The sequence below is a fragment of the Vitis riparia genome, chromosome 10, assembly GCF_004353265.1.
Source record: "Vitis riparia cultivar Riparia Gloire de Montpellier isolate 1030 chromosome 10, EGFV_Vit.rip_1.0, whole genome shotgun sequence".
Classification (NCBI taxonomy): Eukaryota; Viridiplantae; Streptophyta; class Magnoliopsida; order Vitales; family Vitaceae; genus Vitis; species Vitis riparia.
The window spans coordinates 8171067-8198081 of NC_048440.1; the positions used below are offsets into that span (position 1 = coordinate 8171067).

Here is a 27015-nt window from a genome sequence, read left to right on the forward strand (position 1 = left end):
GCTCAGGGCTTATGATTTTATGAAGAGCTCAGGACTGTGGATGACATGAACGACTCTGGGTCATGAGCTCAGAGCTCTAGATGCTATGAATAACTCTTTGCTATGGTTGACATGAACAACTCTTAGTCAGGAAATCAAAGCTCTAGATGTTATTAACAGCTTAGGGTTGTTGATGACATAAAAGACTACAAGTCATCAACTCAAGGCTCTTGATGCTAAGAATAACTCAGGATTGTGGATGACATTAGCTACTCTAGGTCACGAGCTCAGGGCTCTAGATGCTATGAATAGCTCCAGGTTGTGGATGACATCAACTACTCTAGGTCATGATATCAGGGCTTTAAATGCTATGAACATGTCTGAGTTATGTTTGACATGAATAACTCTAGATCATGAGCTCAGAGCACTAGATGCTATGAACCGCTTTAGGTTGTGGATAACATGGGCTACTCTGGGTCATGAGCTAAGGGCTCTTGATGTTATGAGCAATTCTGGGTTATGGCTAACATGAACAACTCTAGGCTATGGCTAACATGAACAACTTTGGGTTATAAGCCTAGGGCTTTAGATGCTATTAACAGGTTACGGTTATGGATGACATGAGCTACTCTAGATAGTGAGCTCAGGGCTTTAGATGCTATGAACAACTATCAGCTTTAGTTGACGTGAATGACTCTCTATCGTGAGCTCAAGCCTCTTGATGTTATAAACAACTCAGGGTTATCTATGACACGAAAGACTAAGTAGTTGTATTGTTCGTAAGTGCAATGTTATAGACAATAAGCTATTGTAATTTGGAGGTAGATTATCATTATTGATCATACCACACCAAGATACGGTCTCAGAGGGAACAAACTGTAATCTAAGTGCAATGATTACATATGTCAACTTGAAGAGGACGGTCGTAGAATTCATTATCAAGTGAAAACAAACGACACAAGCTTCATATCATTTCAAATGTGAACTCTCACGACCTGTCCAAGTTGGATATGACACGGAATTTTCATGTTAGTGAAATGGTCGTGTCAGCACTAACACATGGAAAATTGTTTCTAATAAAGAATCTTTTTTTATTGTAAAACAACCTATGAGAGGACAACACGTGTAAAAACTATGACATATTTTATGGAAACGAAGAAAGAGGATATTTTTTTCACTCCACAACGTTTGGCGTCATTTGTAGGAATCGAAGAAAAGCCAAGTTCCCATTAAAAAAACGATACGAGCTCTAATTATGCCAAACAAGAATACTTGCAATAGTTGGAGGACTAATCGGAAAAACAGGCCCAACAATGGTAGTTCTGTTCTTTGCGTATCCCTCTTGTTTCGCCAATCTTCGATCTTTAACTCTCTTTCTTCTTCTCAAATTGAATCCCACCTCCCAATTTTGAACGAACCAAGACCCTAAATTCTATTTTCTATTTCTTTTTCTTTTTTCAATTCAAAACCCTAACCAATCATACTCAATTTTCTGAATCCACTCTCATATCTTAAACCCTAACCGTCCATTGTGGCTCACATCTATCTTCCATTTTCAAGTCTCATGAACCCAGAAACCTTGACTCAGGTTGCATTAATTTGAACCCTTGATTTTTGTTTGGATTTGGTATAGCAGTTATAATAGACACCAAGGATAACGAGATTCACATGATAGGAAACCTCGATAGTGCTCCGTTGGCCAAATCTGAGGTACCCAAACAACATAAAAGCATTTGCTATCTTAATCCAAAAATTAGGAATACTTCTTCAACCTTGATGGTTTTACCATCAACTCTTTTTAGTATGATTGGGCCTCCCTTTTGGGTAGATCTATAAAACTACAACCAGGTTGCTTGTCATCAACCATTTTTAATTAAGGAAAGGAAATTAGGAGTGTAAAAGAAAAAAATGGCATTGAATCATTCAAAATGTGATCTTGAATGGTAGAGATCTATATGACAGTAGCATATATAAGTTCTGAGTTACGTGCAATGGAAGAACTAACCTGGATTTAGATTATGGTTATAGTGAGTAATTGGAACATTGGATTTCTTCCAACCAATGCTAAATGGAAAAAAGGAAAACATCAATTCAAAGTTTCAAATTGAGGATTCTTAGATGCATAGAGCTACCAACACTTTGAATGGAGTAAACAGATCCATAAATAGTCTCTCCATTATCTTATAAAAAAATGTCTTTTAGTTTAAACACTTTGATCTGTACGAGTTTAAACTTGTACACTAAATAACACAAATTTAATTGTGTCTTGACCACTAGTTAATGCAATCTAGTCGAACACAATAATCAAGCATGTCAAATTCTCTCTATCATGAACTCACTACAAGGACAAAAATGGTTACTAAGATTCCTCTTTAAATTGGAAAATAGAAACCTGTGTAAAAGAATGAGATACAATAAACACAATAGGGGGAATTTGACTCCATGCGAAAATCAAGATACTTTAAGACTATGTTTGGTTCCCGAAAAGTACAAAGGAAAGAAAAAAAATGCTAAGGAAAATGATTTTCTCATGTTTGGTTATCCTATGAAAAATATAAAAAAAAATCAAATATAATTAAAACTAATTAAAAACTTATGTATTTTTAAATTATTTAATCTTTATATCGATGAGTTAAAATAAATAAAATGAGTTTGAAGTAACAAAAAAAATAATTTATCAACTTTTAATCTATTTTTTTATTTTCCTTCACTTTTTCTTTCCTTCTACTTTTCCTTTGTATTTTCTTTCCTTCAAATTTTTCCGGAACCAAACATAGCTTAAAAGAAAATTTCCCACCCAAAAATATGTTAATCTCTAAATAGTTTTTGAACAAGAAGAAGCGAGTGGACAATCTTTGAATACGTTATCAAGAGAAAACGAAGGACACAAACCTCATATCATCTCAAACGCGAACTCTCGTGTTAACCCTGGCACGACCTACCCGAGTTGGATGCGACATGTAATGGTCGTGTCAGGGTTAACACGGGAAAAATTATTATGGTAAAGAATCTTTTCTATACTATCGAAACATCAATAAAAAACAAAAAAATTCACAACATTTTCTTTTCTTTCCGTAAAAATGATTATAGTATCCATAGATAAGGTACGAATGGATTGAGGTTGACTGTAAGTTGAGCTCCTGCGCGGTACACTAATAATTTTTCCTAGTGGTAAAAACGAACTTGATTTCTGTGTGTAGAAACGAAGTGGTCCTTAGATACAAGAGGGGAGTCTTGGTTTCCAATTTACAGAATAATGGGGAGGAAGAGGCCACAACCTCCACTTCACTTTCATCGCCTTCTTTTGGCAATTCTCTTCTGCTGCAGTTTCTCCGTTCTCTGTTTCTCAAACGCAAAGAATGAAGAAGACCCAGTGGGATATGGTTACAGAGTCCGATCGGTCAGCTTTGACCCATCCGGCGAGTCGTTGACTGCCCATCTTGACCTCATCAAACCTTCCCCCGTTTTCGGCCCCGACGTTCGGAATCTCATTCTTGTTGCCAGGTAATAAGTCTTTATATATATAAATTTTAAAATATGGTTTTTTAGCTTTTTTTTTTTTTTTAGTTATTCTATAATGTTAGATTAATTTATTACTGACGCATCCTTCTTCTTTTTATTTATTTATTTATTTTTATGAATTTCTGCAGTTTGGAAACGAATGATCGTCTCCGAATTCGAATCACCGATTCCGAGCACCAAAGATGGGAAATCCCCGAGAAATCCTTCCCCGGTACACCCAACTCCACAGCCGAGTGCTCCCGCAAAACCACTCCATCTCGCCGGAAGACGATCACAACTCGCCGGAAAACAACATAGTCTCCGACCCCAAGTCAGACCTCGTCTTCACGCTCCGCAGAACCACTCCATTCGGCTTTATCGTCAGCCGTCGCTCCACCGGCGACATCCTCTTCGACGCCTCATCCGACGCTTCAGACGCTGGCACCTTCCTGGTATTCAAGGACCAGTACCTCCAGGTCTCCTCCGCCCTCCCCATCCTCCGCTCCTCCCTTTACGGCCTAGGAGAGCACACCAAGAAGACTTTCAAGCTCGCCCAAAAACCAAACGCTGACGCTTTGGAACACCGACATCTACAGCTCCAACCTTGATGTGAATCTGTATGGGTCTCACCCCTTCTACATGGACGTCAGGCTGACGGACAACCGCGGCAAGGTTCCGATAGGGACGACGCACGGTGTTCTGCTGCTGAACAGTAATGGCATGGACATCGTGTACACTGGTGATCGAATAACCTACAAAGCAATTGGAGGAGTTCTCGATTTTTACTTCTTCGACGGACCGACGCCGGAGATGGTGGTGCAGCAGTATACAGAGCTCATAGGCCGCCCGGCACCAATGCCATATTGGTCGTTTGGTAAGTTATATCATTGGAAAAATATTTCAATTTTTTATACTTTATTACCTCTCCTATTTTGAAGTTAGCAACTTCTTTGGAAATTAGATTAAGGACTAAACTTTTACGTCCTAAGGGTAATTGTTAGGTGCTGGCTTCAATTGTGTCGACTCTTTTTGTCTTATATCAATCTTGGATTTGTCTACTGGGTGTTCACATCATCCCTGACATCATATCCTCCTCCCCCACTTGGCACCAATCAGGTTGGCCGTATTCAGCATCAGCTCACACACCACCACGTCATTATTCATTATTATCAGGATACTTTAGTCCACGTGAAATCAATGCCAGCAAATACGCATGGCATTCCCACTACCGCTGAAGTATCCCTCTACCATGCCATGTACTACAACTGTACGGGAAAATGCTTTAAGGATGGACCATTAATTGAACTCCATTGTTGCTACCAAGATATAGACATTCGTTTTAGGCTCGCAAAATTGGTTGCTTGTGTTGGCTGCAGGATTTCACCAGTGCAGATATGGGTACATGAACGTTTCTGATGTTGAGGGTGTGGTTGCTGGTTATGCCAAAGCTGGTATCCCTCTCGAAGTTATGTGGACAGATATCGATTATATGGATGCATATAAGGATTTTACTCTTGATCCCATCAACTTTCCGTTGGATAAGATGAAGAAATTGGTTGATACACTTCACCAAAATGGTCAGAAATATGTGCTCATTTTGGATCCTGGTAAATATTTGGCTCTGGGCTGAAACTTTATCTCGATTTGTTAGCTATATATTTATATGATCACATAGAGTTTTACTCGAATTTTTATCAGAAGAGAAAACTTAGCTAGCTCCTAAATGATCCACAGGTATCAGCGTCAACCACACATATGGAACCTACAAAAGAGGGATGGAAGCTGATATCTTCATAAAACGTGATGGTATCCCCTACCTGGGTAGTGTTTGGCCAGGGCCAGTCTACTTCCCTGATTTTGTTAATCCAGCCACTGAGATCTTTTGGGGTGGTGAGATCAAAATATTTCGAGATAGTCTTCCCATTGACGGCCTTTGGCTTGACATGAATGAGATATCTAATTTCATTACCTCACCACCCACCCCATTGTCCACCCTTGATGACCCTCCCTACAAGATTAACAATGCAGGTGTTCGTAGGCCCATTAATAATAGAACTGTTCCAGCCACATCTCTACACTTTGGTAACATTACAGAGTACAACGCTCACAACCTTTATGGAATCTTAGAATCCAAAGCCACCAATGCGGCCTTAACCAAATTGACGGGTAAAAGACCATTTATACTGACCAGATCAACTTTTGTGGGCTCTGGAAAGTATGCTGCCCATTGGACTGGAGACAATGCTGCCACATGGGATGATTTGGCTTACTCCATCCCAGCAGTTTTAAATTTGGGCTATTCGGAATTCCAATGGTTGGAGCGGACATATGTGGTTTTTCCGGCGACACAAATGAAGAGCTTTGCAGGCGATGGATCCAGGTAAACTTTAGGTAGCTTTCATTCATCAAATGGTAGATAAATCATTCAACATTTTGGACATAGCATCTATCCCAAGGTTGAATTTGTGGAAAACAAGCTTGAACAATTCCTCTAGGAGTGCTCAAATTCCTCTGGCTTGGCGTGCATTCTATCTTTTCTTTCGTGTATGTAACTAATCATTGGATTTTGTGACATTGCAGTTAGGGGCTTTCTACCCTTTGCAAGGGACCATTCAGCAAAGTTCACAATTCGCCAGGAGCTTTACGTGTGGGACTCGGTTGCTGCAACAGCCAAGAAGGTGCTGGGGCTCCGCTACCGCCTGCTTCCCTACTTTTACACGTTAATGTACGAAGCCCACACAAAAGGAGTCCCCATTGCCCGACCCCTTTTCTTTTCATTCCCTCAGGACCCCGAAACTTATGGAATCAACTTTCAGTTTTTGATCGGTAAAGGTGTAATGGTGTCACCAGTGCTGAAGCCTGGAGAAGTTTCAGTCAAAGCATACTTCCCATCAGGAAACTGGTTCGACCTCTTCAATTACTCCAATGCAGTGAGTGCAGGTTCAGGGAAGTATACCACTCTCGATGCACCACCAGATCATATAAATGTTCATGTTAGAGAAGGGAATATATTGGTAATGCAGGGAGAAGCCATGACTACAAAAGCGGCTCGGAAGACTCCATTCCAGCTCTTGGTGGTTTTGAGCAGCAGTGGAATCAGCACTGGTGAAGTTTTCTTGGATGATGGCGAAGAAGTTGAGATGGGCGGGGGAGGAAAAAACTGGAGCCTGGTGAAGTTCTATGCCTGGGTGGAAGATAAGAAGGCGATTGTTGGATCAGAGGTGATGAATGGAGGCTTTGCTCTAAGTCAGAAATGGATCATAGATAGGGTGACTTTGATCGGGTTGACCAAGGCCCAGGCCAAGAGGTTTAAAGGATTCGAGGTATACACAAATGAGGGAACAAAAACAACTGGAGACTCTTCGTTGAAAGTAGATTTGGATGGCAACAGAAAATTTGTTGTCATGGAGATTAAAAAACTGTCTCTCCCAATCGGAAAGGAGTTTGAATTAAAGCTAAACCTCACTTAATAAGGAAAGAGTTCTGCTAAGAACAATTATTATCAGTAAGCTATTGTCTGCAAAATGATATCAATAAATAACGATTTTGAGATTACAACAATAGATCTGAAATTCCCTTCATAAGTTGTTCATTGTTTGCTATATTCCTTGTAAGTTTTTAAAAACAGCAACACCTGAACTGATATCTGAAAGTTATGCAGGGAGATAGAACCTTCTTATATATTTGAGTGCATATATACACAATGAATGAAAGAGAGTAAAACAACAAGAGCTACAAGAGCTAAGAGCTAAAAGTATTAATAGTAACTGCTCATTGAACTAAAGGGGTGTTTGATACGTGTAAATGAGGAGTGAGAATAGACCTCTCATTCCTTGCCTCCCCATTCTCATGTTTGAATAGATTTTATGAAGGTAGGAATAAAATAAAACATGATTCTGGCATAAATCAATCTTACTTATAAGTAAGATTTCAATTCATCTCCGATAAGTGATATTCTGATTCATTCATCCGATAAGAAAATATAAATAATCTTAAATTACTATTTTACCCTTGGATTTCATTTATCAACCTCCAATGTCTCTTCATCCCATAATAAGACTATTTTTTTTAATCTTATTATTTAGTAAAAAAAAAACTCTCAATTTTTTTTTAAATGAAAAAAAATTATTTAAACTATGTAAAAGTATTATTATCATTTTTTTTTTCATTTTCGTTCCTATTATTACGAAACATTAGAATGGAAACAAATAATCATTCAAATTTTGAATTTATAGATTCATCCAAACACTAGAAATGGAATGAACAAATTCATTTCCATTTATCGAAAAATAGGAATGGAAACAAAATATTCATTTCCATTTCCTATTCCCGTGTATCATACACCACCTAAAAGTATTAATAGAGGGATTACAAGAGCTACAAATCTTTTTGTATTCATTCACTTGATGAAAGAGAATGGTTTCAGTACTATAAATACCGATTGAAGGTCCCTAGCCTTTGAGAGATCTACCAAGGCTCTGAAGGGAATAGGCTAGAAAATCCAAGTAATCTTTTGTTTTATTCTTTTCTTGAACAACAATTTTTTTCTTTCATTCTAAATCTTTCCAAATATATATATATATATATATATATATATATTATATATATGTGTGTATATGTATGTATGTATGTATGTATGTACGTATATGTATGTTGAACTATGAAAATTATATGAATCGAGAAATGATGAACAATGCATTTTGTGTTAATTAGAAGTTGTTGCTCTTGGTTTGATAAGGATGATTAAAGATGTAATGCTTTCTTTGATTGAATATATGAATTTTGAAGTGCATCAAGAGCAACATGGCAATTGGCACTTAAGGAGCTGAAAATTATGAAAATGCACCAATGAGGGTGGTCTTATGGAATTAAGTAGGAGCAATGGTCCCTGGTAAAAGCCTTGGAACGAATGGTAAATTACCTAAATTGAAAGACCCAAAACATACTATAAGAAGAACTTGGTTTAGATTAAATTGGGGCATGAATGCATGTCCTTAGGTGAATGCCCCAAAATTATAAGTTTTAAGTAGTAAAAAAGACTCAAATGATCAAAGAAGTACACGGTAAGGTTGATGAAATTGAACAATTAATTTAAGTTCTTGGTTTAAATGATACTTTATTATGTTGAATATATCATTGTTGAGTTGGTATTTCTATTCACTGATTTTCTAACTAAAAAATAAGCCTAATTCTTACATAGAATTACATATCCTCTATTGGGCTATAAAGCTCATCACTTTTTATAAACAATTTTCAGATTCCAATAAAGGTGCTCAAATTGAAGAAAGTGAGGGTAGGCTTCCTAGAGCTTAAAGCTCTCTCTTTTGGTTTGAAATTTAAGAAGTTTGTTATTTTGTCCTACTATTTTAGAGGGTTTTGATGTTGTATATGAAAGAAGATAAGAACTAAATTATGTATGTGCACTTGAAACTTAGGTAAATCTGACCCATGGGAAGGGGGTATTTTGTTATATATAATTGTTTTAATATATGAAAAATTAGTTTCTTTTGTTAACTTCAAAAATACTTCAAAATTAGAAAGGGTACGAAGAATGTGAGGAATCCTCACATTCTTCGTACCATCCCCATTCTCCATTTCTTTTTAATTTTAAAATAATTTTGGGACTTCGTATGGCTTGGATATTGTTTAAATGAGTCCATTACACTTAAGGGGTGTTCAAATGATATCCGAAAAAATCATACTTCAAAAATACTTAAAAATTAGGAAGGGTACGAAAAATGTGAGGCATCCTCACATTTTTTGGGACTTTATATGACTTCAATATTGCTTAAATGGGTTCATTACACTTAAGGGGTGTTCAGATGATGACCAGAAAAATCAAACTTAAAAAATACTTAAAAATTAGAAAATGTACAAAGAATGTGAGGAATCCTCACATTCTTCATACCCTCCCCATTCTCCACTTCCTTGATGCTTTAAAAAAATTTTAGGACTTCTTATGGTTTGGATATTGTTTAAATGAGTTCATTACATTTAAGGGGTGTTCAAATGATGTCAGAAAAAATCATACTTCAAAAATACTTAAAAATTAGGAAGGGTACGAAAAATGTGAGGAATCCTCACATTCATCACACCCTCCTCGTTTTCCACTTTTTTCATGCTTTAAAAATTTTTTGGGACTTCATATAGCTTAGATATTGTTTAAATGAGTTTATTACACTAAAGGGCTGTTCAAATGATGTCTGAAAAAATAATACTTCAAAAATACTTAAAAATTAGGAAGGGTACGAAAAATGTGAGGAATCTTCACATTCTTTGAAATTTTAAAATAATTTTGGGACTTCATATGACTTGAATATTGTTTAAATGAGTCCATTACACTTAAGGGTGTTCAAATGATGCCCGGAAAAATCATACTTCAAAAATATTTAAAAATTAGGAAGGGTACGAAAAATGTGAGGAATTTTCACATTCTTCGTACCCTCCTTATTCTCCACTTCTTTGATGCTTTAAAATTTTTTTGGGACTTTATATGACTTGAATATTGTTTAAATGAGTTCATTACACTTGAGGAGTGTTCAAATGATGCTCGAAAAAATCATACTTAAAAAATGCTTAAAAATTAGGAAGGGTACGAAAAATGTGAAGAATCCTCACATTCTTCATACCATTCTCCATTTCTTTGAAATTTTAAAATAATTTTGAGACTTCATATGGCTTGTATATTGTTTAAATGAGTTCATTAAACATAAGGGGTGTTCAAATGATGCCAGGAAAAATCAAATTTAAAAAATACTTAAAAATTAGAAAATGTACAAAGAACCCTCCCCATTCTTCACTTCTTTGTTGCCTTATTTTTTTGGGACTTCATATGACTTTAATATTGTTTAAATGAGTTCATTACACTTAAGGGGTGTTCAAATGATGCCCAAAAAAATCTTACTTAAAAAATACTTAAAAATTAGAAAGGGTACGAAAAGTGTGAGGAATCCTCACATTCTTCGTACCCTCCTTCCATTCTCCATTTCTTTTAAATTTTAAAATAATTTCAGGACTTCGTATAACTTGGATATTGTTTAAATGAGTCCATTTCACTTAAGGGGTGTTCAAATGATGCTCGGAAAAATCATACTTAAAAAATACTTCAAAATTAGAAAGGGTACGAAAAATGTGAAGAATCCTCACATTCTTCGTACCTTTCCCATTCTCCATTTCTTTTAAATTTTAAAATAATTTCAGGACTTTGTATGACTTGGATATTGTTTAAATGAGTCCATTACATTTAAGGGGTGTTCAAATGATGCACGGAAAAATCATACTTTAAAATTAGAAAGGGTACGAAAAATGTGAGGAATCCTCATATTCTTCGTACCCTCCCCGTTTTCCATTTCTTTGAAATTTTAAAATAATTTTAGGACTTCATATGACTTGGGTATTTTTTAAATGAGTCCATTACATTTAAGGGGTGTTCAAATGATGCGCGGAAAAATCATACTTAAAAAATACTTCAAAATTAGGAAGAGTACTAAAAATGTGAGGAATCCTCATATTCATCATACCCTCCTCATTCTCCACTTCTTTGATGCTTTAAAAAAAAATTTGGGACTTCATATAACTTGGATATTGTTTAAATGAGTTCATTACACTAAAGGGGTGTTCAAATGATGCTTGAAAAAATTATACTTTCAAAAATACTTAAAAATTAGGAAGGGTAATCCTCGCATTCTTCGTACCCTTCCCATTCTCTATTTCTTTTAAATTTTAAAATAATTTCAGGACTTCGTATGACTTGGATATTGTTTAAATGAGTCCATTGCACTTAAGGGATGTTCAAATGATGCTCAGAAAAATCATACTTAAAAAATACTTCAAAATTAGAAAGGGTACGAAAAATGTGAGGAATCCTCACATTCTTCGTACCTTTCCCATTCTTCATTTCTTTTAAATTTTAAAATAATTTCAAGACTTCGTATGACTTGGATATTGTTTAAATGAGTCCATTACATTTAAGGGGTGTTCAAATGATGCGCGGAAAAATCATACTTCAAAAATACTTCAAAATTAGAAAGGGTACGAAAAATGTGAGGAATCCTCGTATTCTTCGTACCCTCCCCATTTTCCATTTTTTTGAAATTTTAAAATAATTTTGGATTTCATATGACTTGGATATTGTTTAAATGAGTCCATTACACTTAAAAGGTGTTCAAATGATGCGCGGAAAAATCATACTTCAAAAATACTTAAAAATTAGGAAGGGTACTAAACATGTGAGGAATCCTCACATTCATCATACCCTCCTCGTTCTCCACTTCTTTGATACTTTAAAAAAATTTTGGGACTTCATATAACTTGGATATTGTTTAAATGAGTTCATTACACTAAAAGGGTGTTCAAATGATGTCTAAAAAAATCATACTTCAAAAATACTTAAAAATTAGGAAGGTACGAAAAATGTAAGGAATCCTCATATTCTTCATACCCTCCTATTCTCCATTTCTTTGAAATTTTAAAATAATTTTGGGACTTCATATGGCTTGGATATTGTTTAAATGAGTCCATTACACTTAAGGGGTATTCAAATGATACTCGAAAAAATCATACTTCAAAAATACTTAAAAATTGGGAAGGGTATGAAAAATGTGAGGAATCCTCACATTCTTCGTACCATCCTCATTCTCCACTTCTTTGATACTTTAAAAAATTTTTGGGACTTCATATGACTTTGATATTGTTTAAATGAGTTCATTACAATTAAGGGTGTTCAAATGATGCCTGGAAAAATCATACTTAAAAATTAGAAAGGGTACAAAAAATGTGAGGAATCCTCACATCCTTTGTGCCATATTCTCCATTTCTTTGAAATTTTAAAATAATTTTGAGACTTTATATGATTTGGATATTGTTTAAATGAGTCCATTACATTTAAGGGGTGTTTAAATGATGGCCGGAAAAATCATAATTAAAAAATATTTAAAAATTAGGAAGGGTGCGAAAAATGTGAGGAATCCTCACATTCTTTATACCCTCATCATTCTCCACTTCTTTGATGCTTTAAAAAAAATTTGGGACTTCATATGGCTTGAATATTGTTTAAATGAGTTCATTATACTTAAGATGTGTTCAAATAATGTCCGAAAAAATCATACTTCAAAAATACTTAAAAATTAGTAAGGGTACAAAAAATGTGAGGAATCCTCACATTCTTCATACCCTCCCCATTCTCCATTTTTTTGAAATTTTAAAATAATTTTGGGACTTCATATGGCTTGAATATTGTTTAAATGAGTCAATTACACTTAAGGGTGTTCAAATGATGCCCGAAAAAATCAGACTTCAAAAATATTTAAAAATTAGGAAGGGTACGAAGAATGTGAGTACACTCTCCATTCTCCACTTCTTTGTTGCTTTAAAAAAATTTTGAGACTTCATATGATTTTGATTTTGTTTAAATGTGTTCATTATACTTAAGATGTGTTCAAATGATGCTCAGAAAAATAAAACTTTAAAAATATTTAATAATTAGAAAGGGTAAGAAGAATGAGAAGATTCTCAATTCTCTTCTAAATGACTAAAAAATTAATGAGAGATGTGAAGTTCTATATTGTTACTAATTATTATTATTTTTTGTATTTTCAATATTTCAACCAATATTTTACACAATTAAATTTAAATTAAAATAATTATTTTATTAATGCAATTGTCAGGTACATAACTAATTTAGTGTTTGAACCATGTATACTTATTTAAATTTATTTCAATTTTTTATTTTTTATAAATATCTAATTAAACTTATAATTCATTGAAATTATTTATTTTTTAACTTCATTTACCAATTATATTGTTTTTTTTTTTTTTTTTGCATTTTCAATAGTCATCCAATTTTTTCCACAAATAATTTCAATTTAAAATAAAATAAATTCATTGACTCTCAATTTATAAATTATGTCATTGAATTATTTTTTTTTTACCATATTTAGTTTATTTATTTTTCTTCACTCTATGATTTATCACTTTATATTAAAAAATAAAATAAATTATAATTTCTTTTCTTTTAAAAAATTTATATTTTCACAAATTATTTAATATTTTTAAATTTTTATAAAATAAATACTCAGATTTTGTAATTGGATGTCGCAAAGAGTTTAAACTTTTGTGTTGTCTGAATTATTTTTTATTGGGACAGGAGGTGATCGGTTTGTAACTTGTATAGCAAGTTTTTTTTTTTTTTTATTAAAAAAAACCCACATGTGGCAAGATGCTATTGGTGCAAAATTGGGGGTATGGTACCAGAAAGGATGTTTCGGTAGCCTAGCATAACCCTTTTCTTTTCTTACCGTAAACATGATTATAGTATGCATAAGAGTGTCATTATTTGGATAAGGTACAAATGGGTTGAGGTTGACTTCTTGTTGAGCTCGTGCACGACAAGACACATACTAATAATTTTTCTCGGTGTAAAAACACTTTGTGTGGAAGTGACAGGTCCTTGGTTTTGATGTAAAGATAAAAGAGAGGGGTCTTGGTTTCCAATTTTGCAGAAAAATGGGGAAGAAGAGGCCACGACCTCCACTTCACCTTCATCACCTTCTTTTTGCATTTCTCTTCTGCTGCAGTTTCTCCGTTCTCTGTTTCTCAAACGCAAAGAATGAACCAGTGGGATATGGTTACAGAGTCCGATCGGTGAGCTTTGATCCATCCGGCAAGTCGTTGACCGCCCATCTTGACCTCATCAAAACTTCCCCCGTTTTCGGCCCCGACGTTCGGAATCTCAATCTTGTTGCCAGGTCATAAATCCTTTTTTAATATATATTTTAAAATATGGTTTTTGCTTTTTTGTTTTTGGGCCTGGGTGGTGGTGCGGGGTTAATTGGTAAAAGTCTTTTTTTTTTTTTTATTGGGTTTGTTTGTTTGTCCTTTTTTTTTTTTTTTTTCTTTTTTTAATATCAATTTCTGCAGTTTGGAAACGAATGATCGTCTCCGAATTCGAATCACCGATTCCGAGCACCAAAGATGGGAAATTCCCCAAGAAATCCTTCCCCGTCACACCCAACTCCACCGCCGAGTGCTCCCGCAAAACCACCCCATCTCGCCGGAAGACGACCACATCTCGCCGGAAAACAACATAGTCTCCGACCCCAAGTCAGACCTCGTCTTCACGCTCCGCAAAACCACCCCATTCGGCTTTATCGTCAGCCGTCGCTCCACCGGCGACATCCTCTTCGACGCCTCATCGGACATTTCAGACGCTGGCACCTTCCTGGTATTCAAGGACCAGTATCTCCAGGTCTCCTCAGCCCTCCCCATCCTCCGCTCCTCCCTTTACGGCCTGGAGAGCACACCAAGAAGACTTTCAAGCTCGCCCAAAACCAAACGTTGACGCTTTGGAACGCAGACATCGGCAGCGCCAACCTCGATGTGAATCTGTATGGGTCTCACCCCTTCTACATGGACGTCAGGCTGACGGACAACCGCGGCAAAGTTCCGATGGGGACGACACACGGTGTTCTGCTGCTGAACAGTAATGGCATGGACATCGTGTATACTGGTGATCGAATAACCTACAAAGCAATTGGAGGAGTTCTCGATTTTTACTTTTTCGCCGGACCTACGCCGGAGATGGTGATGCAGCAGTATACAGAACTCATCGGCCGGCCGGCACCAATGCCATACTGGTCGTTTGGTAAGTAATATCATATTTGGTTTGGAAAAACGTTTCAATATTTTCTACTTTATTACCTCCCTTATTTTAAATTAAAATAGACGAGGAAATGAAAGGGGCAATTGAATTTTATGTAAAATAAGGGTAATTGTTAGGTGCCGGCGTCAATTGTGTCTTGGATTTATCTACTGAATGTCCACCTGTGGCTCACATCATCCCTGCCATCATATCCTCCTCCACCCGCTTGGCACCAATCCCGATGGCCGTATTCATCATCAGCTCACACACCACCACGTCATTATTCCTTATTCTCAAAAGATGCTTTAGTCAATGTGAAATCACTGCCAGCGAAGACACTTGGCATTCCCATTAGCTGACTAGGAGTACTAATTAATTTTCCCTCTATCAGGCCATGTGCTACAACTATATGGGAAAATGTTTTAAATATGGACGATTTGTTTTAGGTTGCTTGTCTTGGCTGCAGGATTTCACCAGTGCAGATATGGGTACATGAACGTTTCTGATGTTGGGGGTGTGGTTGCTGGTTATGCCAAAGCTGGTATCCCCTCGAAGTTATGTGGACAGATATTGATTATATGGATGCATATAAGGATTTTACTCTTGATCCCATCAACTTTCCTTTGGACAAGATGAAGAAATTGGTTGATACACTTCACCAAAATGGTCAGAAATATGTGCTCATTTTGGATCCTGGTAAATCTTTGGCTCTGGGCTGAAACTTTATCTCCCATTTCTTAGCTATAATTCTATATATGGCCACATAGAGTTTTACTTGAATTTTTATTAGAAGAGAAAACTCAGCTCCTAACTCCACAGGTATCAGCGTCAACAAGACATACGGAACCTACAAAAGAGAATGGAAGCTGATATCTTCATAAAACGTGATGGTATCCCCTACCTGGGTAGTGTTTGGCCGGGGCCAGTCTACTTTCCTGATTTTGTTAATCCAGCCACTGAGATCTTTGGGCTGGTGAGATCAAAATATTTCGAGATAGTCTTCCCATTGACGGCCTTTGGCTTGACATGAATGAGATATCTAATTTCATTACATCACCTCCCACCCCATCATCCACCCTTGACGACCCTCCCTACAAATTAACAATGTAGGTGTTCGTAGGCCCATTAATAATAATACTGTTCCAGCCACATCTCTACACTTTGTAACATTACAGAGTACAACGCTCACAACCTTTATGGACACTTAGAATCCAAAGCCACCAATGCGGCCTTAACCAAATTGACGGGTAAAAGACCATTTATACTGACCAGATCAACTTTTGTGGGCTCTGGAAAGTATGCTGCCCATTGGACTGGAGACAATGCTGCCACATGGGATGATTTGGCTTACTCCATCCCAGCAGTTTTAAATTTTGGGCTGTTCGGAATTCCAATGGTTGGAGCGGACATATGTGGTTTTGCCGGCAACACAAATGAAGAGCTCTGCAGGCGATGGATCCAGGTAAGCTTCTGGTAGCTTTCATTCATCAAATGGTAGATAAATCATTCAACATGTTGGACATAGCATCTATCCCAAGGTTGAATTTGTGGAAAACATCTTTGAACAATTCCTCTAGGAGTGCTCAAATTCCTCTGGCTCGGCGTGCATTCTATCTTTTCTTCGTGTATGTAACTAATCATTGGATTGGCGACATGCAGTTAGGGGCGTTCTACCCCTTTGCAAGGGACCACTCAGACAAGTTCACAATTCGCCAGGAGCTTACCTGTGGGACTCGGTTGCTGCAACAGCCAAGAAGGTGCTGGGGCTCCGCTACCGCCTGCTTCCCTACTTTTACACGTTAATGTACGAAGCCCACACAAAGGGGTCCCCATTGCCCGACCCTTTTCTTTTCATTCCCTCAGGACCCCGAAACTTATGGAATCAACTCACAGTTTTTGATCGGTAAAGGTGTAATGGTCTCGCCAGTGTTGAAGCCTGGAGAAGTCTCAGTCAAAGCATACTTCCCATCAGGAAACTGGTTCGACCTCTTCAATTACTCCAATGCAGTGAGTGCAGGTTCAGGGAAGTATACCACTCTCGATGCACCACCAGATCATATAAATGTTCATGTTAGAGAAGGGAATATATTGGCAATGCAGGGAGAAGCCATGACAACAAAAGCAGCTCGGAAGACTCCATTCCAGCTCTTGTGGTTCTGAGCAGCAGTGGAATCAGCACTGGTGAAGTTTTCTTGGATATGCGAAGAAGTTGAGATGGGCGGGATGGAAAAAACTGGAGCCTGGTGAAGTTCTACGCCAGGGTGGAAGATAGGAAGGCAATTGTTGATCAGAGGTGATGAATGGAGGCTTTGCTCTAAGTCAGCAATGGATCATAGATAGGGTGACTTTGATCGGCTTAACAAGGCCCAGGCCAAGAGGTTTAAAGGATTCGAGGTATGCACAAATGTGGGACAAAAACACTTGGAGACTCTATGTTGAAAGTAGATTTGATGGCAACAGAAAATTTGTTGTCATGGAGACTGAAAAACTCTCTCTCCCAATCGGAAAGGAGTTTGAATTAAAGCTAAACCTCTCTTACTGAGGAAAGAGTTCTGCTTAAGAACAATTATTATCAGTAAGCGGCTATTGTCTGCAAATATATCAATAAATAACGATTTGAGATTACAACAATAGACCTGAAATTAAGTTTTTAAAAACAGAAAACACCTGAATTGATATATGAGAGTTATGCAGGGAGATGGAACTTCTTATATATTTGAGTAAAAGCATTAATAGTAACTGCTCATTGAACTAAAAGCATTAATAGAGGGATTAAAAGAGCTACAAATCTTTTTGTATTCACTCCCTTGATGAAAGGGAATGGTTTCAGTGCTATAATACCCATTGAAGGCCCCTAGCCTACCCTTGAATTCTATATTTGCATGTGTTTCCATCTACCAAGGCTCCAAAGGGAATAGGCTAGAAGATCCAAGTCAATCTTTTTTTATTCTTTGCTTGAACGACAGTTTTTTCTTCATTCTAAATCTTTCCAAAACTTTTCAATGTAGACTTTCTGAGAACTTGTTGCTCTTGGCTTGATAAAGACGATCAAAGATATAATGCTTTCTTTGACTGAATATATGAACTTTTTGTGACTAACTTTGAAGTGCATCAAGAGCAACATGGCAATTGCACTAGAGGAGATGAAAATTATGAGAAGGCACCAATGAGGGTGATCTTATGGAATTAAGTAGGAACAATGTCCCTGGTGAAGCCTTGGAAAGAAGGCTAAATTACCTAAATTGAAAGACCTAAAACATACCGTAGAAAACTTGGTTTAGATTAAATTGGGCATAAATGCATGTCCTTAGGTGAGAGCCCCAAAATTATAAGTTTAAGTAATAAAAACGACTCAGATGATCAAATATATAATAAAGTAAATAAAAGATAGTTTACGAGTCTCTTTAATCATTTTTGCTTTTACTATCACTTGAAAGCCATTTTTCACCCTCATTAGCATAATCATCCAGTGTTTCATCTTCTTCCCCAATGTCATCATATACGAAGTCGTCATCGTTATCATTCATGTTCTTCAAGATCAAAACATTGTCATTAACAACTCCTACATCAATGTCTAAGTGACCAAATCATTGAAATTCATATCCATTCTCTTTCCTTTTTCAAAGTTGCAATGTTAGGAGAGTGGGTGAGGCATGAGATTTTTTTGTTCTTTTTTCATCCTCCTTTCTTTTCATTTCATTTCACAAAGGACACCCTGCACCATGCTCTTGTCTCATCTCTTAAACGAAACCACAGTAACATGCTGCTACAATTCAACACATTAAATGCTCTTCATTATGCCATGGGTTTTTTATTATTTAAATTTAGAAATTTAAAATTTAAAAATTAGAATTTATAAATTAAAAATTAGACTGAAAATAAAACTTGAAAATTTAAAGTAAGAAATTAAAATCATAAATTAAATATTTTATTAGAAAATGTATACAAGTATACTACAATGGTTACTACTTTTGTAGCATAATTTATGATTTTATTCTTAATAATTAATTAGTTTTGGAAAATTAGTAATTAAAATTAAAAATAATAAATACATAATGAGATTATTTTAAAATAAAATAATAAATTATTAAATAAGATGTGGTTGAATACTTTGCAAAAAGACTTTTTATGTATATAATATATTACTAATATATAGTGCATTTTTATTTTTTAAAATTTAGAAATTAAAAATTAGAGATTAGACTAAAAATAGGAATTGAAAATTTAAAATATAAACTAAATATTTACTAAAAAAATCCATACAAGTAATTTAAAAAAAAAAAAAACTTAACAAATAAGTAGCTACAATAGCTACTATTTTTATGGTATAATTTATTATTTTGTTCTTAATAACTAACTACTTTTGGAATATTAGTAATTAATAATTAAAGATAATAAATGCATAATGAATTATTTAAAAATAAAATAATCAATTATTAATTAAGTTGGATACTTTACAAAAAACTTTTTTATGTATATAATATATTATTAATATATAATGTATTTTTATTTTTTAATATTAAATAATATTTAAATTTTAGAAATTAAAAATTAAAAATTAAAAAAATAAAATTTATATATTAAAAAATAGACTAAAATAAAAATTGAAAATAAAGTAAGGAATTTTAAACATAAAATAAAAATTTTATTTAAAATCTATACAAGTATAAAAAATAAAAAATAAAAAATAAATAAATTCTTAACAAACTAGTAGCTACTTCTGTTACTACTTTTTTTGGCATAATTTATAACTAATCATTTTTGGAAAATTAGTAATTAATAATTATAAATAAATAAATAATAATGAGATTTTTTAAAAATTAAAATAATCAATTACTAATTATATGTGGTTGGATACTTTACAAAAAAATAGATTACTAATATATAGTTGTAGACCCCTCTTATGGATCAAGGGATTTTTCTCACCACTTGTTGGCCACCCGGGAAGAGTTGGCATCTCTATAGAAGGAGTAAGGGACGACTTCCATAAGAGTTCATGCATGGGATGTGTGGCAAAGAATGGTACCACCTTGCCATGATGGTGGTTGAAGATGGAGACCCTTTTGCTGAAGAGTGAGCAGTGAAACGAGTAGAAGCTTGCAAGAGAAGAAAAACAGGGGAAGGGGGATCTGAGGATAAGAGGAGTTTTTCCAAGATTCAATTTTTAGGGGTGAGAGCAAGGACAAAGAAAAAAAAACAAAGCAAAAGAAAAACAGGGGAAGGAAGTTGAAGATAGGAGAGGAAGTTTTTATGAGATTTAGGTTTTAGGAAGCAAGAGCAGGGGGTTTTTAGAGGAAAATAATAGTAAGCTAAGCGGAGAAATGGAGTGGGTACTAGTTAAGGGGGGATCAAGAAGAGAAAACCAGAGTAAAAGGGACTTTTTTTTTTTTGGATTCCCGAGAGTAGAAGCAAAGATCAAAGACTCCCAATACACTATGACTTGCTGCTAAGGTACGATTTCACTCCCACTTTGCTTCTTCTCATGCATGATTCCTTTTATTATTTGATCATTTCATTAGTATATATTGATTTCCTTATCAATTGTTGCATTTGTCTCATCTTATTTAGTAGATACCTATTTTTAGGGACTTAGAGGGGTGCTATGATTTTTTATTGTACCTTCCAATAGGTAACCTGACCCTTGGACCCGACTTAGTTTTTCACAAACCTATTTTTCCAAATAAGGAGTCACACTTAGGGTTTTGTTTCTTATTTTTTTTCCATTTAAAAATAAAACAAAATAAGTGGCAACTCCAACTCTTTTCAAAAAAAATTTCAAATAAATAAAAAACGAATATCGTCGTCAAGTGGGAACACATCATGCGAAATATTGGGTCCACAAAATGGCGACTCCACTAGGGAAATTGAGGTCAAGCTTGAACTTAAGTTAAGGCAAATGTGGCATTTGTTTAGTTGGTTGATGAATACCTTCCCTTTACGCTTCTCTATGCCTTAGTGATCATAGCACATTGAGGATTTTGATGTGGCAATTTTCGATGATTGATTGTTATATCCATTTGCGACATTGACATGGTGATGATATTGATTGATCCGTTTGCTTGTCTTAACATATTGATTCTCCTCTTGCCATGATTATCCTGCTTACTTTGGCATGTATGTTCGCATTGTTGTATATCATGTTTGTCTTAGTGTTAATTCTCTTGTTTGTATATTATCTTGATCATATTTGAGCATGCTATCCTTGTTGTTATTCATCTTGATTGTCATATTCTCATTTAGCTTATGTGTAGACATGGATGATATACATGTGCTCTGCTTGACTACCTGTTGCATGACTAGTCTGCTCTTATGTGATTGCATGTTGCTTATCCATGTGGGTCACACATCTATCCTCTTACCTCCAACCCTCTAGTTTCGGTCATTTCTTTCCTTTCGATTCTTACATTTGCAAGTGTGAAGCCATGTGTGTACTTGTTTCTCTGACCGAGCTAGAAATTAGGAATAGGGTTTAGCGACGAGTTATATCGATGTTTGGGAACATTCTGGAGGAGGTGGACATACTGATGCTGATTGGAGTTCTATCTTTGAAGACCTGTATAGCCTAAAGCTAGGTTTCACAAATATTTGTGTGACTAATGTGTTTCATTTTCTACTTTAGCTTCATAGGTTTTTCGGATGCACTCACACCGCTCACTATGCACTTTAGTTGACTACTGAGTGTTGAGAATTGTGAGAGCTTTCACTATAGGAAACCCCTTGGGATGTTAAGGTAATGCATGTGTGGAGGTGATGACCATCTTGCATGGAAGTGCCCCGTCTCTTCAGAGGCGTGCAGTGGGTTGCGTACCACTGGAGGGTACGATCGCTTATGCTAAAGATCTTTTAAAGTCCACCATTCCCTTTTATATCCACCTTAACCTTGTAGGTTGAACCTTAGATCCTTCAACTATGACTTTTTTCCTACATGTGGGTGCATCTAAGGGCCTTCAGAGCCTCTTTAGTTACAGTTCAGATCCAGTACTTCCTCATTTGGTCTCTAGTTGAAAGTGCTTAGCTCTCTCCGAGGTCGTTCCACTTACAACAATACACACCACAGTCCCTGAGGATACTCATGCAAGCATGGATCGTATCGAGCAACGTATTAGGCAGTTGAGAGTATTTGACAGTTCAGTTGTTTGGGATGATCTTGATAGTACACTAGTAGCCAATCTACTGGCCAAGTTCAGGATGTCTGATATTGAGAGGTACACGGGCGTTGGTTGTCCTTGCATTCATCTTCGACTCTACAATACTGTGATGAGGGCCCATGGGTTAGACGAGTCGCTAATGATTACCATTTTTCCTTTATCTCTGAGTGGCGTAGCCCAGCGTTGGTTTGCATCTTTGGAGTCCTCGCGACGTAAGACATGAGATGACCTAGCTTAGGAGTTTTTGTGATAGTTTTTGTTTAACATTGTTGTAGATGTGTCGAGGAGAGAGCTAGAGGCTTTGAGACAGAGATCAGATAAGTCCATTTCTTCATTCATCTCCCGTTGGTTGGGGAAGATAGCAGAGATTATTGATAGACCATTAGAGAGAGACCAGATAAGATGATTTTGAGGAGTCTACAGCCCGAGATTGCTAAACATATGGTCGAAGTACCTTTTACGGACTTTGGATTTCTTATTTCAGCACTATATGACGTGGAGGATGACATTTTGAGAGGGTTATGGTCTGATTCTTCCCTTGTTGATGCTAAGTGGAAGAAACTAGTTAGAGGACAGAGGTCAAATGTGGGCACTATTACTTCTACTAGTCAAAGGCCTCTCAGGCGTCATCAGCCAATTCCACAGCCTGCTTATTCACCTCATTAATGTAGGCCATGAGCACTTCCTCAGTCGTATGATTAGACTTACCCATCTCTCACACTAGTACAATCGCGTTATGTGGTATCGGGCACAGAGAGGCCTCCAATTTCATACCCTACTCTAATACAACCATGTTATGCAGCACAAATCACAAAAAGATCTCCAGCTTTATACCCTAGACCCAAGGCTCCACAAGCGTTTGCTCCATTTACTTTGAGGACACCTAAACAATTTTCACAATCGGGTATGTCATTGATCCAGGCTCTTCGGAAGCTCACTGATATTGGATTACTGATGCTTCTTGCTCCTAAGCCATTGCCTCAACCTATTCCGCCATAGTTTAGGATGGATCTGCACTGTGCATATCATCAAGGGCTAGGACATGAGATTGATCATTATACTGCTTTGAGGCACACCATCAAAGACTTGAAAATCAAGGTTTGGTTCACTTGGTTCAACCAAGTATAACCACTAACCCTCTACTAGTTCATACTTCACATGTAGTCTCTTCACCGATCGACGACACACATTTCATGGATTTCACTGAGTCAGGTGATCGCATTCACATGTTGAGTTGGGATGATTCTGAGCCAGACCTTATAGTAGTGGATGAGAACTATGTGGTTGATGGAGTGATCTTAGACCCACATGCGTCTGCACCATTTAGATTGGTTCATGATACACTACCAATGTGGTTAACTACGACTGGGTCGTTGATTCGCCTATGCTATAGCATTCGGTCTCCATTTATATTGAGTCAAGATCTTGTTAAGATGGTTACTTAGGATGTCCAATACATCATCTATGGAAGTAGGGTAGTACGACAATAGCCTCCCACAGCTGCCAAACCTTTAGAGAGTGATGCCACTCGAGAGGAGATCAGACGAGAGGATGATGAGATTTTAAGGCAGCTCTAGAGCACTTAGACCGCATATCCATTTGGAGTCTTTTGGCATTATCTACATCTCATCGAGAGACACTGGAAAGGGCATTAAGTCAGATATGAGTTGAGACATTTACTTTCCCTAAGGGATCAATCCATATGTTGATAGTTGATAGGGTTATATTTGTCTTTTCTGCTGATGATTTACCCTCTGAGGGTTCTAACCATACTCTATCTCTCTACATTTTTATTAGTTTTTCTAGGCATTGAGTTCCATCTATCCTTCTAGATAATGGCTCTACCCTAAACGTTTGCCCGCTAGCTACAACAGTCGCTTTCGACTTCGGACTTTCAGACTTTGAGCCATATTCTCAGACAAATCGAGCCTATGACAGTACACGTAGAAAGGTTTTGGGTACGTTGACATTGGACTTACAGATAGGCCCAATCACATTCCCTGCTTTATTTTAGGTTTTGAGGATTTCCACATCCTTTAACCTGTTACTAGGTCGGCCTTGGATCCATAGAGTAGGAGCTATATTGATTCATCCCCAGCAACGGCGCCATTTGATTCTTGCGCCAGACGGGTGTTATCAACAAAATTTATACAACCTAAATCACCTTACACTAGGGTAACATGGCTACTATAGTATAGTGGCTCTAAGATCGTCCACAAGGATGGGTTTTCTTCGTACAAGTGACTTTAGTGAAGGTAATGAAATGGTGCTTTTCCTTATGAAAATTAGCTTTTAAAGAAAATGGAATTGTGGTTGAAAAAAGTTGATTTTAAGTTAAGCAAAAATAGCAATTGAAGTTAACTACAAAGATAATGTCTCTTGGAGCTTTAGGTCACTAGGATCGGGTTCCTTAGGCAAATGGGGAGATTTCGGATTTTCTCCTCGCATTGGGGACAATAACATAAAGGATGGTTATTTCCCGAACCGGTTTTGTATTTAGCAATTAAGATTTGATCCAAAGAGTTCATAAAAAATGGTAGTTGCTTCCCATTAATGGCTTCAAACACTAAAGACCCTCACCTTGAACCACCTTCCAATGGCTCGTACTTGATAACTAATAAACATCCATGGATCTAGCAATAAGCATCCATAGAATCTAGAAAGCTTACCAAGTATTGACCATTCAAGGTGATTCTCACCTTGAACCACCTTCCAATGGCTCGTACTTGATAACTAATGGACATCCATGGATCTAGCAATAAGCATCCATAGAATCCGGAAAGCTTACCAAGTATTGGCCATTCAAGGTGATTATAAGATTTTAAAGTTAAACCTTGAAATAAAAACCATTAATGGTTAACAACTACCTTCATTTAAAGCAAGAAAAACTCTCACCTTTGCATCTGGGTCCTTCACCTAGTTTCCATCACTCCAAGAAACGTAAAACTTAGCCACTCATCCTCTGAGAAATCATCCTCAAAGGTTGTTTGACTAGAAAGAAAAATGAAAACAAAATGAAAAGGAAAGGCAGAGCAAGGGCTTTGTATATTTCTTCCTACGGGAATTACAAGTGTCCTCTCTCTTTAAGATTTTACAAAAAGATATATATATATATATATATATAATATATTATATATATATATATATATATATATATATTATATATATATATATATAGAGAGAGAGAGAGAGAGAGAGAGAGAGAGAGAGGTATTTCCAACCCCCCTTTATAGTTCCTAACCAAGAAATCCTATCATTGGTTGATTACAAGGAGAAAATAGTAATTTACACAAAAATCTGGAGATAAAAATCTAACGGAGTCGGTGAACAGGAACATTTCGTAGACTATACGAAATTTCGCATGGTGTGGTTTCGTAGGTTGTGCGAAATTGTCCTTCACTCAGTCCTACAACTGCTCCTCCTTTTGATTTCGCATGTTATGCGAAATTGCTACATGTTGGATTTCTTCCTCTGGTTTTATTCCTTGCATCTTTGATTGGCTTGGCAACCTATTGCCGAGCTTGGAAAAGGGCTATAAAGAGCTCCAAAACTCGGATTCTTCATGTATTTGAGCTTCAACTTGCATTGTCATGGATTGCACAAAATTCTCCCTCATTCTTTGCTTGTTTCAATGATAAAAAAGCTACCAAAAACATCAAAACTAGCCAAAACTTATTAGTAACCCTTGTTAGGTTCCTTAATGTGCCAATTGAGTTAAAAAGTATTAACTACTGCTCAAAAGTCTTTAAAACGGTTAATTTCAAGCTATAAAAGAGCACTTTTTGAGTAGTAATCACTCTCCCCAGTCAACACATTGCTAGTTCCTTAGCAATGAATGAGAGATAAAGAAAAATAGACAGTAAAATAATTTACAAAATCATGCTAATCACTCCAAAAAATTTTCAAGTGGCATGATGCGGATCATACACTCTCATGGAACATCAAATAGGCAAAACCCAACCTTCAACAAGGGTCATCAAATATCTTGCTTAATCACAATTTATAAAGAGTAGGCATTATGAAAATTTAAGCATCAAAAGAATTTCCACTCCCAAAGGTCCAATCCTTACTTTTCCACAAAAATCTAAGTGTTAGGCTTATTAGTTTCCGATTATAGTATGTCGAACTATTCTCTCCCCCAACCTAGTTCTTTCTCAAACCTTAGGAAACTGACCAACCTCCAATAGGCTAAGAACACACCTCTTTTATTTCACAATTTTTTTTCATTGTAGGAGTACAATGCTAAAGGTATTGTTTTCTAAAGTGTCCATGTAACGGGGATCCATCGATGACTCCCAACCAATCAAGGTTTAGGGCATCAACCTTTAAGGATCTTTCGACCACTAACCCCTTAGATTTCACCCAGGATTTTTGAGATTGAAATTCAATACCCAAGCATCTACAATATGTTAAACTCCACCTATTCACCCTTGTAACGAGCATTGAGGTCGGTGACTCCTAACCAATAAAGGCTTAGGGCACCGGGTTTTAAAGACTTTCACCGTATACCCCTCGGACCTTGCTCGGGTTTTAAGGCAAGTGAAACACTTTGTTCCTCTTTTTTTCTTTAAGGCTCATTGGCCTTTTATAAGGTGTCCTAACACTATTAAAACTAGGTTAAAGGTACCAAGTCAAAATTTTCCTAAGTTCAGGAGGTGAGATAGTTTTTCATCTTATAACTGGAGCCTAATGTACACAGTGTGTGGTAAGATTAAAGTGAAAGAAATAAGGTTGAATTCAATAGGAGTT

General features: G+C 36.3%; 2 pseudogenes; both read left to right on the plus strand.

Moving 5' to 3' along the window:
- Window positions 1-3176: 3176 nt before the first annotated feature.
- On the plus strand, window positions 3177-7041 carry LOC117924242 (annotated as a pseudogene).
- A 6904-nt stretch (window positions 7042-13945) lies between these two features.
- On the plus strand, window positions 13946-17693 carry LOC117924241 (annotated as a pseudogene).
- Window positions 17694-27015: the final 9322 nt, after the last annotated feature.